Source organism: Pleurodeles waltl, chromosome 1_1 (assembly GCF_031143425.1).
Source record: "Pleurodeles waltl isolate 20211129_DDA chromosome 1_1, aPleWal1.hap1.20221129, whole genome shotgun sequence".
Lineage (NCBI taxonomy): Eukaryota > Metazoa > Chordata > Amphibia > Caudata > Salamandridae > Pleurodeles > Pleurodeles waltl.
This window is the reverse complement of record NC_090436.1, coordinates 668225748-668244557: the sequence shown is the minus strand read 5'-3', so window position 1 is coordinate 668244557 and position 18810 is coordinate 668225748. Positions and strand designations below refer to the sequence as shown.

At 43.8% G+C, this 18810-nt stretch overlaps 1 protein-coding gene across 1 annotated transcript in view; it reads left to right on the top strand.

Moving 5' to 3' along the window:
• Window positions 1-18810, top strand: part of SRFBP1 (serum response factor binding protein 1) — a 250749-nt gene that overhangs the window by 104931 nt on the left and 127008 nt on the right. The gene's annotated exons all lie outside the window — the stretch shown is intronic.

Below are 18810 nucleotides of genomic sequence, written 5' to 3'. Positions count from 1 at the left end.
ATAGTGTTGCTGACATATTGCCTTTTAAAACTTGCCTAGTTAGAAACCAAAGCAATAATGATGCTGCACTTTATGGCAACCAAAGGCACTAGAGGTAGTTTATGATTGACCAGGGCACCTAAATAATTACAGCAGGCAGCCACATATTTTAATCCTATTCATTGAAAGTCAATTCAAATGGACATCTTTCTCTAGATTGTCTAAACCACATTGGAGCCCCAGTGAAATTTGCTACCTAATTTTAGCATCTTATTTATCTGTGATTAATTAATTTGGGTCCTTATAGGAATCTTCTGTAATCTTCCCAGCAACTATGTCACCAATACACTGACTGCTTTTGAGCTTGCAGTTTTTAAGTGCCTTCCCTGGAATGACTGCTTGGAACAAAGATCCATTATATTTCTACTTCAATTCCGGATTTTATTATTTGTCTGGTCCATACATGATATCTTCTGTGTCCGTTGGTGCTATTTATATCTTTTATTTTTTTCCACAAATATTTTCAATTCCATATATCGCTTGTGGCTAGATTTTACCACATTTTTAGTAAACCTTTTATTTGGACATGCTACAAATGCAAGTAACTATGTTATAAGCAGCACCCAAAACCCTTTTTATAGTACATCAGGTGTGAAACAGAGCTGCAAACCCCTATTTGACATATTTAGTAGTGATTTGGGAGAAGAGAAGGTGGCTGAGGAGTACCCTTCCAGAACATGGAGGACCAAATCTCTGCTGTTTACTTGCAGGTGACTAGTTGATGCTTGATGTGATACCTGTGGGGATTCATAAACACAGACAATGGGCTATACCTCCAAAGGGGAAGATGGTGAAATATATAGAAACACAGTTGTTCCCTCAGGATCTATTGGAAATTGGATTTACCACTTTTGGACACAAGAATGCATTTTAACCCTAAAGGCAAATAGAGCAAATAATACATGTGCCCCAAGCTTTTATCTGAGCGTTTGTGTTGTCCCCATGCTCCCATACTACATTGCATGGTGGTGTAGTTTTTAAAACAAAATTGCATACTACATTATGCTGGTGGAATGGAAGTTTCGACCGTGCCTAGCAAAAACCCTCAACTGCTCCAGCTGTCAAAAGCCCAGAGACTTGATATCTCTCCATTTCTTGTCTCCCAATCCTCTCTTTTCTAAACACTGCACCGACTCATATTAAAACTGAAACTTAGGTCACCATTCAGGATGCTCTTAATCCATTCAAGGATTTTAACACTGACCCCAGGCTGTACAGTCCCTGGTTTGAAAGAAGATGACTATCAAATCATGTAGCATTTGTACCAAGCTTATTCAACAGACTGTGTTCCATTCCCTTAACCTAGGCATTAGGGCCATGTACACCAGGGCCACAATGTAATGTGACTTTACATATTTTGAGCCACAAACTGAATATGCTGCAAGTTGAATTTTAGTTTTTTCTTCAGTCAAACCATAATCTCTGTACTACTCTGACCGACACCTTGACTTTATATGTCTCACGTTAGAATCAGATTCTCAGCATTCAGTCATAACTGGTCAATCCATTATCTCATTGAAGATGACATTGTCCTATCAGTCTGTAAGACAGAAATGTGCTGACTTAAACATGAGTTTTCCCCACTCTCACCCTCCCAGTACAGTTTCACAAGGGTTGCGCAGAAGCGTTACTGACTTATTTAAAATTGACTTTTATTAGAATTTAAGTGGTATCTAAATTCTACTAATGTGCATTGTGTTTTTCAGTGGCACATTTTGCTATTGCTCCTGAGGATTTCTGAATTCAGACGTGTTAGGTGTATGGAGTTAAGTCTCAATGTATGATCTCAATTACACTTTTAAAAGTACAGCTTGATGTTTTATAGAGTTTGTCTCTCTAAATATATATTTATTAACAAAGTTAGCTGATGGCAAAAAAAACTAGTATAGTAGTGCATACTTTCCCTCATCTACTTCTCACATCAAGTCACTCCTTGCTTCGTAATAGATATTTGTAATGAGAATAGTGTGGTAACGTTAATGTATAATAATCCTACCATATATGTGCACCTCCAGGCCTCGTGTTGTTCAGCTGATTAGAAAAGGTGAATGTCAGAGAAAGTGTGCCCTATAACTGACATTTATTAATGGATAGAACTTTAGAGAGACAAACTCTAGGAAATGCTGGGACAGCAAGTACAGCACTTATGTTTGTAGTGTGCCAGCATTGTGACACCAGTCCCTCCAGGGGTAGAGGTCTTAACGCCACAATGTGAGTGTAATGTCGGCAAGTGCATGTAGTGGTCATTGGGACTATTGTGTGCATCCTGTGAGAGTTGGGGCCTGAACATTGTGTATGCAATCAGATTTTGATATTTTACACTCTGTGAATGGTTATTCTCTATCCTTGGAAGGCAAGGCACTAGCCACTGCGTGCTTTGGGAGCATTTTGCCACCTCTTTTCTCTTGCAGCTTTTGTACACTGAATATTTTTTGCAATAACAAAGTCAGTTCCACTGGATTTGTTAATGCATATTCTTTTCTGCATCACACCTTTATTTTTTCTTTGCCAGTTCGTGATCAAACAGGAGGGACTAGGAAGTGTCCAAGCATCATCGAAAAATTAGCATAATACCCTCAACTAAGATAATAGCAGAGCACATTGCATTGATGTTACCACTAAACCACTAACTATTTTTCAAAACACTAATTCTCTGGCCTTCAGAGACCATGCAACTCATCCAATATGTATGTGTGTTTGTCCTTCCTGGGTGGGAAATAATATGTGACTAAAACTACCTCCATATTGTTCAACCTTGAAGAATAAACTGCAACTCCCACTACTAAACTGATGAACAATGCACTCAATTAATTGATTTCTATAGTTCTATAATTAACAAATGTTTGTGTGTACCCCTAATAGAGGCAGACAGTTCTTTAGTAAGATTTTAATGTTTAACATGGGGGCATTTACTGACTGGGTTTCCTTTAGTAGTGCAAAACTATATGACCACAAGAGTGGTAAAAGTTGTGGGGTGTTGACATAACAGCCAAAAATGGACAAACATACTCTTCCTGAGGCTTCTAGCCCAGACATGATGCACATTCTACATAATTATTGAATACAGTTGCCAGAAGACATATACAGGAACTACAGTCTTAGCTGCATTATAAGGGTGCCGAGGCACGTCACCTTCCTGAGGTTGCAGACTATTGTGGCCACACCTAGATGGAAGTGGGTGTGAAACTGCACCGGCATCTGGCCCCTTTGTGAGGGGAGAGAGCAGCTACCCCTCTCTTCTCTGTTTTGTGCTGTAAGAATCCTGGAGCACTGGGGACTCGTCCAGATCCTAGATCCATGTGGGGGCTGGGCCTGGGCAGACCACTTACACCCCATCACTCAAAGACCCTGTGTGCTTGGTCAGGAGTTGGGGAAGACTGCTGTGTGACTGGAGCTTGTCCCGAGAGCGCTGGTGGGAGTGCACCGCATGAGGGACAGACTACCTGCATCAAGATGTGGTGTGACACTCTAGCCCCCAACCATAACCCCTCCAGATAACCCCTAATTTCCGGGAACTAGACTAGTGACTGGAACACATCGAGAATGCACATGATCAAGGAGGCGAGAGTAGGCTGACGGCCCAAGCCACTAAAGATAATGAAATTGGTGCCTGCACCATTCTTTTGGGTATCCTGAGCTCCTCTTCCATCTTAAGCCAGTAGTGAGTAGGAATTCCTGATGGTAGGACTCTGATACCATATGGCCACGGTGTTTTGAGGCCTCTGCCACTAGTTGATGCCCATGGAATTGGTGGGATTACCCTCCCAGGCACAGCCTGATTCAGCTCTTATACACTCTACTGACTTCTTGTACTCTATTTAAGAGGCAGTGTGTGATCAGGGATGACTGCGGGCAGTTCTAGGATCCTCGAAAAGCTATAGACAAGTTGGGCATACCTAGGACATTGAAAGCACACCTCAGTGGTGATTCCCTGGTCGTGGAGAGGGTCACCTGATGGGCATACAACCATATGACAGATAAATGCAGTTGTTGTGACCTAAGAAACCTGTCACAACTATCCATGTGCCCCCTGCTGTACCTGCTGATTCAGACTTGGCTACGCCTGTTGAAACATCAGCCAGGCAACTGTGCTTGGTCAGCAGCCTCTGTCAGCAGACATTCTCTCCAACTGTGTGGAACACCCTTGCGCTGAAGAATGAAGAACCTGAGGAGATAATGACTCGTTGCTGTTCTTTAATATTTAACAGTGTCAAAATAATTCATGTGCCCCCTGCTGTTGTGGCGGCAAAACTTGTATTCGGTATCATAGCCTTCAGACATGCTTGTTTGGAAACACATAGTTCTAATGCACTGAATCAATGAGGACACATAAACAGCAGTATGTCACTTAATTGTAGCATTGATTGAAGTTTTTTTTTTTGGTGTTGAAAGCGTTAAAGTGCTATTTGTAATATTAAAGGTGACAGTACTATATAGATGGCGAGACAAGTTTCTTAGAGACATTCATCCAGGAACATTCTACAAGATGGTCCCACAAGACCTTTAGGTCCTGGTGGCCATCCTGGATTCCAAAACTATAAATACCAGGTCTGGCTGTTGTCATGCAGTCACGTTAAACTGAGGAGAAGCATATCTTTGGAGGCCAAGTCAGTGATCCTGCATAATCCGAATTATGAGGAAAGTCATCACCTCCAGCTGAGGAGAGTCTGTGAGTTGTAAGAAATGAAAACAAAGGCAAGTTAAGATAAGTACTTGTTGAAAATGTTTTACAAACACAATTACACAACATGAATAATGGTGAAGGCAAGTTGTGTAACCTCGTGAGGCAACAATTTGTTTATGAAGACAATTTAGATTTGACCAATTCAGTGATGGAACATAGTGCTTAATTATGAGAGACAATTAACTAGTTCAGGTGCTACTGGGAAAAATCTCAACATGAGGCTTTTTGCATAAAGTATATAATTAAAGTTGATAATTGTTGTGACAAAGTCTGAAAGGAGACAGTCAAACCTGTATTTTGATTTGCGTTAAGTCAAGCATTCTAGAAGCATTTCAGAAAGACACGTTTTGTGTATTTTTGGCTACAAACCAAGCAAATCAGAGGGTTAAAACTAAGCGAACTTCATCTTGGCAAATCACGTAACCTGGAAGGGGAAAAACAATATGTTATTTTCTATTATAAATCAATCAAATCAGAAAGTACTGAAAACGCTAAACCAAATGGGAGGCATTGTGCAGGTAATGTATTTGTTTAATTAGGAAGTGATTTACTATGGGGAGGAAGCACATTTTAGTATATATCTAACAAAGATTATTGTTTGTACATTTCTCAATATAGTAACTATTACTGCACACAACTGAGTTGGTTGCAGAGAAGTGTAGAACGGTGCATTATGTAGAGTCACTCTAATCCCCCTTCAGCAAATTAGAAATAGGGTGTAGGAAGGATACCCACTCCCAAGTATGCAAAAGGATGAAGGACGCTAAAACCTTGCTTAATCTAGGTGAGCCGAACAAAGGTTAATGCTAATAAGTAAACACTTGGCATTGCTCACATCTGACACTTATTGAAAAATTCTAAGCATATATATATTTTTTTATTGAAATTTAAGTTAGTAAAGTGTAGCATTCAGATCATAACAAGAGCGCAGATAAATTAATACAATGTATTACTTCAAGTATACATATGGCCGATAGATCACATTGCAAATGCTGTACTCTCCTTTAGCACAACAGGGAAAAAAATCAAAGCATATTTACCGAAAATGTTTAAACCTCCTTAAATAGTAATTTGAGAGCGGGAGCTTTGACATGGCTTGTTTTGTAAGATTGCAGATGGGTTCTAGGACCTCTCCGAACTCTCCACCCCGCCACCCTGGCAAAAAGCCTGGAGATACCAATGTCCCAAGAGAAAACACAGCTGGTCGACATTGTTCTTGAGCCTGTGATTGGTGCCCCCTGGTAAAAACCCACCCACTCTGAAATTGGAACAGTGACATAGCTCAGACCTGATCCGGGGCCCAAAATTAATGAGCTGTGAATGTGTTGATGAGCAGCAGCAGGTGTGCGTACAGATGCAACTCAGCCCTGAAAGTGAGGTGGGCTAGTGGTCTATCATTCAGCTGGCTTGGATTGTTGGGCCCAGTTCATGAGGCTGTGGGCACAACAGGACCTAGTCCTTCTCGATTAACCCAGCACAGGTGCCAAGTCATGCAGCTGTCAGAGAACCACAGCCAAAACCACAAAACAATTCAAATTGCCAGTCCAAAACATTAACTATCCAAACTGGTGTTAGAAATAGGGTTTCTGGTTGGTTAGGGTATGTACCTAAGCCAGGCAGACCCCACCCACTCTAGCAATGGCGAGGAAGTTACACAACCAAGATAAACCCTGCTCACCCCCTTGGTAGCTTGGCACGAGCAGTCAGGCCTGACCCAGAGGCAATGTGTAAAGCGATTGCACAAAACACACCACACATGTGATGCACTATTCCGACCACAAATGAAACACAACACCAAGTTATGTAAAAATAAACTGTATTATCACATCATTAGACCAAACACAACATGTCAGTAATACCCTGCGACCCAAGCAGTTGTCTGAGCATTACACAGTACTATTACTCTGCGAAAGCCAGCAGTAGTCATGTAGAACATGTAGGTTACTGGTTATCCTGCAACATAAGCAGTAGTCAGGTAAACATTCCCAAAATGCACATATCAGGGTAAAAGCACATACCACCAGAAAGGCATAAGGTCTCAGTAAATATGTTACTGAAAATGCACTTGCCCTAGTGAACATACCATCATAAATGCCATTAACAGGAACATCAGAGAACACATGGCATGTCATGAAAACATATTATCATAAATGCCAAACAATGTCCGAACTTCCCAGAAAAGGAAACATTAGACAAGCTCATGACATTAGCAGGTAGCAGAACAGTATCATGACTGCAACCACAACATCATGAGTGCATTTAATACAATAAGCCCAACATCAAGAATGCACAGATAATTTTGCAAAATTCTCACTAGGATAGGTGAGTGAGATCTGCTGTCCTCACGAGGCACCGAAAACATTGCGGGTAAAACAAGGACATCCATGCCCAAATATGGGAGCTCCCACGCTCCGGTTTCTGTACCTGGTAGGGGCCCAGCGGGACAGGGGCCCTCCGGCGAGGTCACCACCCCACCTGCAGGCCACGCGAACAGTGAGGAAAGGGGGACCTCCATCAAGGTTTTCCTGCCCGTTCGCACACCTAACAGGGATTGGGGAGGCCTGATGGAACGGGGGCCTCCAAGGAGGCTTCCTCCCCCGCGTGATTCCTGAGCCCCTGTGGGGGCCCAACGGTAATGCCTGTGAACAATAAAGGGGCCAGGTGGCACGGGGGACTTCCGATCAGGCTTCCACCCCGCCCGCAATGCACACCACCTGCTCCAACTGGAACACTCCAACTGCTCCACTGAAGCCCCCTGCTCCCAGTGGAGCAGGGGGCCTTGCTGAGCTTCCACCTCACTTGCAATGTGCCCTCACCCGACGTGGTGTATGAGCCTCTCTGCAGTCCTCCTGGGCCACAGCGGTGAATTCTGGCAAAAGGAAGAGCCCGCTGGTGCCCCGGGGGCACCTATAGGAACACGCTTGCTCCAGGCTTCGCTTTCTCGTGCCCCGGGGGCACCTCCACAGTCGTGCTCCAGATGTGCTGGAACACCACAGCCTGCCCTGGTTGCGGCGGTGATTTCCTCCTTCGGCCACAACACTGAAAGCGCTTGCAAAGCTCTTAAACTAGCTCAATATGCTAGATAAATAAAAGGATGAGCGCTGTCAAAGCACTATTGCAATGAAGTAAAGCGCTCCTCAGGTGCTAAGGATTCAGCATGGGAAACTTGTCTCAGAGCGCTGTCCTCACGCTGGGAATCAAATGGTTGCAGGGGGCAAGGGCCCCAACACCCAGCCCCTGGGGCCACAAGTGAAGCACAGGGCAGTAGGGCCCAGCAGCAGGCTGCCCGCGATGGAGGAGATGCATCAGAAGGGAGATGCAGTCAGAGGCAGTTCCTCCTAGTGACCGAGCAGGTCACGGGTCAGCACAGCAGCAGGAGTCCAAGGCAGTTCCTGGTGAGTCCCTCCAGCAGCATTCTGTGTCCATTTCTTCAAGAATGTTTCTTGTGTGTCTCTTGGGGAAAAATCCCTTGTACTTATACTTAGTTTTGCAAAGCACTTTCAAAGAGGGGGAGAAGAGGTTCCAACCAGTTACAACTGGTTCTAGGATTGTCCCCTCTCCCCCCCCAGCCCAGGCTCCAGACATCAGTTGGAGGTAAACAACCCTATTGTGTGAGGCCAGGACACAGCCTTTACAAATGCAGGTGTGCCCCGCCTCCCCTTCTCTCAGCCCAGCAAGAATATGCAGACGCACCTCTGCGACACCCCCACCCTCCTTTTGTACAGGCTGTCTGAAACATATGCACAAAGCCTAGCTGTCACTCTGCCCCAGACGTGGATTTGAGTCAAGCTGCAAAACACCAGAGTAATAAGTACAGAGAAATGCTCACTTTCTAGAAGTGGCATTTCTATAACGGTACTAAAAAATCCACCTACACAAGTAAGCATCATTTCTCACTACCATTACAACCATACCAAACATGCCTATGCTACCCCTCATAAATCAGACAATACCCCTTAGACATAAGGCAGGGAATTGCAATCCTATGAGGAAGGCAGCACACACCGCAGTGAGAAACCAAATAGGCTGTTTGTCACTACCAGGACAGGCCACCTAACCAGGCATGTGTCCTGCATTCTACATACATAGCACCCTGCCCATAGGGCTAGCTAGGGTCTACCTTTGGGGTGACTTACATGTAGTAAAAGGGGAGTTCTGGGCCAGGCAAGTAAATGTAGATACCATATCCCTGTGGCAGAAAACAGCACACGCAGGCCCTGAGCAAACAGGCTCTAGACAGGTTTGAAAGGCTACCTCTGTGGGTGGCGCAAGCAGCGCTGCAGACCCACCAGTATCATTTAATTTACACGCCCTGTGCATAGGGATACCACTGTACAAGGGACTTACAGGTAAATGAAATGTGCCAATTAGGTGTTAGCCAATCATACCAACTTTAGTAGGGAGAGCACCTGCACTTTAGCACTGCTAAGCAGTGATAAAGTGCTCAGAGTCCTAGAGCCAACACCAAGGGGTCAGAAAAAATAGGAAGAAGGAAGCAAAAAGTTTGGAAATGTCCCTGCAAAAAGGGCCAGGTCCAACAACTGGGACGCTCTTCTCCTAAACAATTAAAGAGACAGTAGAGGTTCAACCAGTACCGTTTCCCATTTTAATTGCGCACTCAGAGTGGTAGATAAAAATAGCCTACCCTATCTAACCAAGGTAGACCCGACTGAATTGAGGTTCCAAGGCTGACTGGAGGTCACCCGAGAACACATCTAATGAGGCACTGAAAGGCGTCTCTCACCAGGTTATTGATAATTTAAAGTGCCCAAAAATAAGGAGTCTTCTTTTATTAACAAACATTTTTGGGTAATTTGGGCTGCTCTTGTAGTATGTGTTTGGTTGAGTCAAAAGGTGAGTTTTAAGAGTCAGAGAAGCATTGGGGTGCATTGCATCAGTTCCCCGCGAAAAGCAGTCCATTATGCAACTCCATCATGCAACTCAGAGCCCTGTCATCAAGTACCAGAAATGCCAGAGAAAAAAGATGATAGTCAAAAAACCAAAGAAGATCTAAAGGTCCAACAAGAACAAAGCAAAAATACATAACAGATCTGAAGCAACAGCTTGATGATATCTGGAAAGGAATCCTTTATGCAGTAACAATTCTACCCCAAGATGTGGACCATTTGACATCAACACAAAAGTGAAGTTCTGAGAGGCGGAAACCAGTCGGACTCCCTCCAGACAAAGTTTGAAGAATCCTGGGTCCTATGAGACAAAATTTGGGCATGCAGTTTATTAAGACTTTAAGGGCTCCATTTGGACTACATGAAACGGTTGTTCACTTAAATACTAGACCTAATAGAGGGGAAAGTATTCAGTATTTGAAAAGTCCACAGAGTGATGGGTGGGTGGTTGGGGGCACAGTGTGAACTTTCCTGCTGGGAGTGAGCCTCATCTGGGCCAATTCTGCACCATAGTGACCACAGCATAAGATGCCCCACCACTCACCCAGGCCAACTGCTCAAGCACAGCTCACTCCCTGTCCGTGGCACGCTTGGCGACTGGAAATACTTTCCCACCTACTGCCACTCAGCTCCATTAAAGACTCTTTTCCTCCCTCTAAATCCTAGGCCTTCTTGTGCCCCCCACTGGACAACATTATACCAGGCAGAGGCCGGGGAGGGCTACTGGACTCTTCCCAGGGGTCGCTCCACTCATATGAGTCTTTCGTGCCCCACCCGGGGCAGAAATAACTGTGGTACCACACAGCCCAGCATATTGACTCTGCGTACTCGATGCTTGCCAACACTGTAAACCCCGCCTACCCTACAGCTCACTAGCCCATGGGGAAGCAGAATGTGCCCTGTCTAAATTAACCTTTGTGGACAAATGCTTAACCCTCCACTCCGAACAGGATGTGCCAGCAGAAGAGCCCTCTGACCGGCCTCCTGGGGATCCCCCAAGGTAATGACCTGAAGGGAGATGCTTGTCGATGTAAAAAAAAAAAAAAAAAAAAAAAAAAAATAGTCTGCATGCAATAGATGCTATAATTGAGCTTCTGATCAATCGCATTGACGACATGAAGTAGAGAGTCGACAAACATGAAGACCGCCTTAACCACCTTGAAAATCGTGTATCCGATTCAGATGGCACCCAAACGATCACCAATGAGCATCTCCTGTGCATGGACAAAGTCCTGAAAGTTTTCAGACTAAAAAATGAGGGTCTGGAGGCATGGTCCGGGAGCAACAATCTCTGCATTACAGGGATCCTGGAGACCACAGCCATTGATAAAATAGAGGACTACGTGAAGATGATGCTCCGCACACTCTTTGGTGATGCTTTGCCCCTGGTCTTAATTGTAGAGCGGGCCCATCCCTATTTTGGGCCGCATCCACCTGTAGGGGCCCCTGTCCATCTCATAGTTGTCAGTCTCGTACCCTGATTTGTATGCTGGTGGTACAAGCTTGCCTCCGTGCCAAGTTGTGAATCCCTCACAATTGAAAGCCTCTTTACTTTACAGATATCAAAGCTGGCCTAAAATTTGTCACAAACATCACAGCAAAGGCGACAACAGCCAGGGGTGCCCTGTAACATCTCAGAGAAAACAACCTTAGTGACATTGACTAAACCTATCTGTTTGTCAGGTGCATCCTGGCTCCGGCTGATACGCAGGCCTCCCTTGAAATGTTGATGCTGTGTTCGCTTCTCCAGGCGGTCCGCCTGCAGTCCCAGATGGCCTTCCTGCCCATATGGATGCCTTTAACTTTTGTGTTAATAATCTTCATTGGGAGCCCGCTGCCTTCATTCTGGGTTTTTCTGCACCCCATTAGCCGCCCTGTCCACCCATGATTGGGGTGGTTGTCTGGTTTGCTGCAGCCCTCGGGATGATTCACTTGTATGACTGTTTGGTATAGCTGCTGGGGTTGGGAGGTGGAATCGCATTCTTGAGTCATTTTCGGGGGTTGGAGTGGCAGGGACTGGCCTGCATTAAAGGGTTTCAATTGTTTGACTTTCCTTTTCTCTAACACCTCCCATGCTCAACTTTGCATCACTGCTCTACTCTCTTCAGACACATACTGCACTTGACCCCACCTTCCACATCACATCCACTGCCTTTCCTCAGCACAGTGACCAACACTTGATGCCCAACCTGGAATATTCCTGGGCTAAATGACCACTAAAAGTCTAAATTGCTACATGCCTATCTTAACATGCACCACATGGATATTTGTTCCCTCCACTGTGTTCTGACTGTGCATGGGCTGATGGGCCTACACTTACACATTGGTCTAATCTAATTACGACTGGGGAGTTGCAGTATTACTTTGTATGGGCCTGTCGATGACAGCTGCCACGCGCCATATGCAATGCAGGGGGAGATAGGTCCTTTGTGCCGGCACAATGCATAGACACCCCATCATTCTGGCCTCTATATACATCCCCAACACAGATAGCCCCACATTTGTTTCTGAGATCTGGTGTCTGATCATTATCCTGGCGGCCAGGGGCTGTTATTTGGGTGGGAGGCTTTAATGTGATTCTTGATAGTGTAATGGATAGCTCAGGTGTGCCTAGGCAGCCCAACCCAAATGCAGTGGCACAACTCCACATACACAATAACTTCTCAAATGACATCTGTGACCAGGAGGATACATGAGTTACCACTTCACACAATGCATCGTCCGACATAGATTACTGGCTACTTTCCTGTGACGCACTAACCTGGTCCACCTTGGTGTCACATATGCCACGCACCCTCTCAGCCCATGCCCATGTTTTGTTGGAACTTGCTTTACCGTGGTATACTCTGCAGGCCTTTACCTGGCGACTGGCCCCTTGTGCACTCCGGGATGCTGTGTTTTGGGATCTGAACTGTGATCAAGGCTAGTTTAGTAATGATGCTGGCTCAGTGTCCCTACTCTTTGACCCTTTGGAAGACTTTGGGATGCCTTGAAAGCAGTAATTCAGGATGTCTGTATTGCTTAACAATCTGGCATCCTCGGGTCCCTAAACCTGGACAACTGTGCCACCAAACATGCCACCACCATGGCAGTTCTCCGCAGGAAAATCTCCGACTATGAGTAAGAGGCAGTACATGCAGCCAACTATTTAAGCTGGGAGGCACGCCATGGCCAGACGTTAGCCAGTATGCTATGCAAACCTTAGGCTTCATCCTACATAGTGGAGCTCCTGGATGAGCGACATGAGTGTCAGTGTGATCCCAACTGGTTACTTCAAACCATGACCTTCTTTTACTTCAAGCCCTATGATGCAACGCATGTGCCTGGCGAAGAAGAACTGACCACATACGTAGGCTCGATCCAGCTGCTCTGACTGGACCTGGCACATCATTTATATCTGGACCCCTTTTTTGTGGAGGAGGTTACACAAGTCATTCAGTCTATGCTTAGCAACAGCACCGAGGCTAAATGTTCTTATTACCTCCTTTTCCATTGACTAAGCAGAACTACTTTCTCCTCAGCTGTTGTCAATGTATGAGGACTCTTTAACATTCGCGATGCTGCCACCTCTCTGCGGGAGGCATATTTCTGTGACTCTTATTGGCCACTATCTATGATAAACATGGACAACAAAATATTCACAAAACTACTAGCAAATTGCCAACTCCCCTTGCTGCCTGATTTTGTTTGCCTGGACCAATCTGGGTTTGTGCCAGGCGGATCTCCTTCACACAAACTCCGCACAATGTTTGCCCTCATGGATTCCATTGACCATCAGCTTGCGCTGCCACCATACTGCTGGATTCCACGAAGGCATTCCACTCCCTAGAATGGTTGTATCTATTCCAGATGCTATTGCAGCTCGGTCTCAGTCCGTACTTTATTCATTTGATTTGCCTCCTTTATACCTCCCCTGCGGCCCATCTCCATTTTAATGATATGTTGTCAGTGCGATTCTCTGTTATCTGTGGGACTTGCCAGGAATGCCCGCTGTCTCCGGTCTTATTTGCCATGGCCATTGAGCACCCTGCGGCAACACCATACCCATAGAGATTTCGGTTTCATGGCCAGGAGCCTGGTGGTTTCCATGTACACAGATGATGTGATGATATATATTTGTAAACCCCAAGAGAACTTAGGCCCACTTATCCACAAGGTCATTCAGTTCGGGGGATAGTCTGGTATCCATGTCAACAGGGCCAAGTCAGCTTTGTTCCCTCTCATGGAGAGCACATCTTACACGGAAAAAGTCAACCCTCTTGAGTTACCTAGTGAATCTTCACCATAATCAAGAAGGAAATAGTTGTGTAATTACAATATATCATATTGGGTCACAAAACTAGGCATCTATCAGAAATGCGGTAAAGTTGTGGCAATGAAACTGTGCTGAAGATGTAACAAAGTAATCCGAGTATGAGAGTCTACATAACATCAACCACTGAGCTGTTTGGCTTTACCCATCAGAACCTGATGTTTAACTCCGCTTTCCTGAGGGAATGGCTGTATGATTACTGAAGTAGAAAATCAAAATGTTGTTGATTTACAAGTACTGCATTTATGGGAGAGGCTGAAAAGGTTACCCACACACACATGTCAAGTACCTACGTCTCACCAATGACCAGAAGACTCTCAGTCATGAGAATTGCCATAGCAATAGAACTCTGATGAATCATGGTGATGAACACATGTGGGTCTGGTGCCCTAAAGAACAGTTTACTTACCTTTGGCTCTTTCTTGTAGATACTGTATCTAACTGCAAATAGCTCTTCTTAGAATACTCCGCAAGTGCCAGACTGAATGGAGAAACGTTTCTTCACTGGTGCTTCCACAAGTGGTGTCATTTGATGAGAATAGTAGAAATGGGAAAAGTGAAAACTGTGATCTGGTGTGGAAGGGACAGGTGGAGAGTGGAAAGAAGAATGGGGACAGATCAGGTTGTGAAATGTAAGTTGAAAATTAAGATTGGATGCTGAAAAAGTAGGATCTTTCCAAAGAGAATCTTTTCAAAGAGTGATATGAAAATAGTACCATTGAAAAGTGTGGTAGGGGTGATCTTTTGTTTACAATTAAGAGTTTTGGGAGATATGTGGTCCTTTCATTCATTCACTCAATCAGTCTACTCCTAGAGTGTGACTTGTCACCAATGAGGGTATCCAGGCTGCAAGGGTCCAGAGTCTCAGTCGAAGAGCCAGGTTTTCAATGTCCTATGGAGCTCCTTCAGAGTAAGGGAGGTCCCAGGTTTTAAGTGGGGGGCATTCCAGGCTTTGCCTGGGAGGTAGCAGAAGGAGCGTCCTCCTGATCTGCTGCATTGCATGCAGAGGGTATGGGCCAGCGCACTGGAGGCCGAGCGGAGGTGAATGTGGGGAGAGATTATTATGAGCCATAGAAGATCCTTTGAGAAAAAATAATTAGGTCTGGTTAAAAATGGCATTTCTCTTACAAGGATATTGAATTTCAGTGAATGTTTCCGGAAACTCTTTCAGGAATTTGAATTGAATTACTTTGCTGCATATTTTGAGAGATTAGGAGTGAACTGGGTTTTCAAAATGTTGCAAATAGAATCAGTGAGAGAGAGAATCTCTTACTCTTTCCTCATACCCCCTGTACCCTAGTCTAGAGATTTTCCAGGATATATGCAAATGTGTCAAGGGAGTGTGCTAGGAGCACTTTTCCTTAAGTCTTTTTTGCATTAGGCTCCCCATGGGATGATTGATTCTCTGTGATTCTTAATTCTAGAATATTGTATGAAGTCCTCACTTGTACATGGAATCCTCTCCTGTCGATTTGAGTAAATTTTATTGAACAATAGCTACAAGATTTTCCTCTTGGCCCTGTCTTCTGTGTTTTTAGGCTCAGTATTTATTTTGAATTGCATGGCTATATTCTGGGAGAGGAATGTTCACTGCCTTTGGATTTTTTCTGTGGAGGCACTAAAACAATATTGAAGTACAGTGCTGCCCTTAAATTTATGTTCCAGTGTGCAACCCATTTATGTGGATGCCTGAATCGAGACTGTGATTATGCTTGGGTGTTTTAAAAGTTTTTTTTTCTGTTAAGTGGCTTTCTCAAATATACAGAGAACGATAGGTAAGTAGTATGAAGCATAACTTTTATGATTTACATCAAGAACCCTTTGTGTCTCGGTACAATGTGCAGGGCGCTGTTAAATAACACCCTTAAATACCTGGATAGTCATCCAAATTGCAAGTCTCTGAAGTTAGAGTGAAGGGCGTGTGGCTGCGGACATTTGTCAGCATCACGTTAGTTATGCTACAGAAAGACACCACAGGACTTTTGTGCTTGTATTCCGTCTGATTAGATAAATATATTATAATTCTCTTTTGCGCTGCTATATCAGAGATCAGTTGGGTGATAAACGTAAGTAATATTTAACTAACAACACTCTTAAAACCACTCTCACTCTTCTTATCTGCCCTGTCAGCCTCTTGCAAGGCTGCTTACATCTCAGCAACTGTTCCTTGGCCTGCTTCCTTTATCTTGTGGTTTCAGTACGTCCTGGTGAGTCTCACTCAACTCAGTGTGGACATAGAACAATGCTGGTACAGCTGCCACCCAAAACTGTGAACCTGGCTAGCTAAGGTGAGCCCTGAAACAGCAGCATCTAGCAACCCGCTGCATTACCCAGGCAAGCTATGCTCATGTGTAGTTATTTAATTATATGCCAGCCACCTTGGCTACCTATGTGCTTTCTACACTCATTAACTACACTCTATTTAAGGTTGTATACTATTTGTAACAGATGATAAAGCAGTATGGGTTTACTTTTCCTAATTTTAGTTCACATCTGCTAATCCACCTTTGTTTCCTCCCTGGAACTATGCACACTGGGCTGGAGGGGACGTCATGATGGTAGGAATAAGTTAACTCATTATCTCTTAGTGTGCTGACTCTTTCTATCAGCATACCATCCTCACTAAGTTAGGGCCAATTCATATATACGTATTTAGTCATTATTGTTCACGGAACAAGGGATGAAGTGCATTTGGATAACATAAGCAGAGTTCAAGATTTTTTGAAAGGTACATCTGTTTGGGTTTTCTGTGCTATAGCTTTGGTAGTGTTTGGTAATGGCATGAGGAGGTTACCCACAGGTGAAGAGAAGGAGTGAAGAGAAGGAACTGACTTGCAGACCAACACTTACAACCTACATTGAGAAAGAGATGTTACCATGATGCTATAAATAGCCAGGTGTATCTGTACCACTATAGCACACTTTTATTGCAGTGTTGTGGCCGTTGGCTCTTTGCTCGAAGAGATGTGAAAGAATTTGACAAAGTCAGGTTAGTGAGTGGTGAGTTAATTACATCTAACAGCATCGAAGGTCAAGCAGAAACTCAACCACTGAAACTGTACATCGCTCTGCCCAAGCATTCTGCCCCCAATATTCTAATAGAACATTCCACACCCTACACATTCCCTTCCCTTGAATACAATATAACAACTTGTTCAAAATTCCTAGCACAAAAATAAATAAAATACAAATACAGCTTATTATAGGAAACTTACATCTGTCAACCCACAAATACTTTGCAGTTTTCTTTAGCAAAATCGTGCAGGCTTGCAGTTTTACTCACAATATTTTGGCAAGTGTGGCATAATACTCAATTATACCAAGAAGTGATCTTAGCAGATCTTTATCTTTTGGTGCAGGTGCCTTCGCAGTTGCTCTCAGGGTTTTCATTTTGGACTTAACACTCTTACCAGACACATGATGACCTAAATAATCAACCCTATTTGGTGAAATTTACTTTTGTCTTTTCTTGGGGTCAAACTTAATGCTTTCAGAATCTCCAACACTCTTTCTAATCTTTCATCATTGTGCTCACGTCTATAAACCAAGATATCATCTTGGAAAAATTATAACCCCAGTGACCTCCCTGAAAAGGTTGTTCATGAGTCTTTGGAACACCACAGAAGCCAGGCCGAATGGAATACACCAGTAACATGCCCGAGGATGAAAATACCACTGCTCCCTTGAGTGTGGCCAATAGTTCATTTATATTGGGAAGTAGTTGGTGGTTATTCCAAATATTGAAGTTCCAATTGCGCAAGTCTACATACAATCTTAGCATTTTATCAGATTTGTTCGCTGACACTACAGGAGCCAGCCATTCTGAACCCTCAGTAGGTTCAATGATATACAACTTGCATAATTTGTCTGACTCAGATTTAAGATCAGATCTTACCTTAATGGGCACCTTCTATACTTTATACACAACCAGATCCGCATTTCCTTTTAAATCAGTGTGATGCTGAAATCCATTCAGTTTACCAAATTTGTCCATAAAAACCTCAGGATAACTGCTGACCCATTTACATTCAAACATGTTACACACTTCATTGTAAAATTCTATAAGTTGTTGTTTGGACACCACCAGTTCTGTATGATTAGGATTTAAGATTATGTCAAGATCACATTGTTCATGCCACCCCAACAAATTTAAACCTTCCTTGGTCACGTATATAGTACAACTGATTGTTTTTTATCACAACCATGCGTAGCATCAGACTGGGCCACCACCTTAATTCTTTTGCCACCATATGCAAACATTTTAATTCTTGAATCTTTAAGATTTGAATTTCTCAATTTAGATAATTCAGACCTAACAATCAAAGTGAAAGGCAAACCTGAATCTGCCATCACTTTTACCATGACATCATTCACGGTGATGTCATTCATGGGAGGCTTCCTCCTTTTCACAGTGCTAATGGAGGCAATATGGAACATTTCATCCTCTGCTGGATATAACATAAGTAACACTTTGGGCCTGATTACGACCTTGGCGGATGGGATACTCTGTCACAAACATGACGGATATCCACCCGCCGTTTTACAAGTTAATAGTATATAATGGAACTTATAATAACGCAGATGGGATATCTGTCATGTCTGTGACTGAGTGTCCCATCCGCCAAGGTCGTAATAAGGGCCGTTGTCATCTTCTTCATCCATGCCCTCATCCAGAGATTTCACCACTCTTATCTTTGCAACCCAATTTTTGCTTCTGCCTGACCTACACACCCTGGCAAAATTACCTTTTTTGTCAAACTTAAATAAGTTTGATTCACAGCAGGACAATTTTTTGCACTACTTCCATGCAACTTGCTAAGATATCTGAAACGCAAGCCATCCACTCTCTCACGTACTCCTTTATTGTT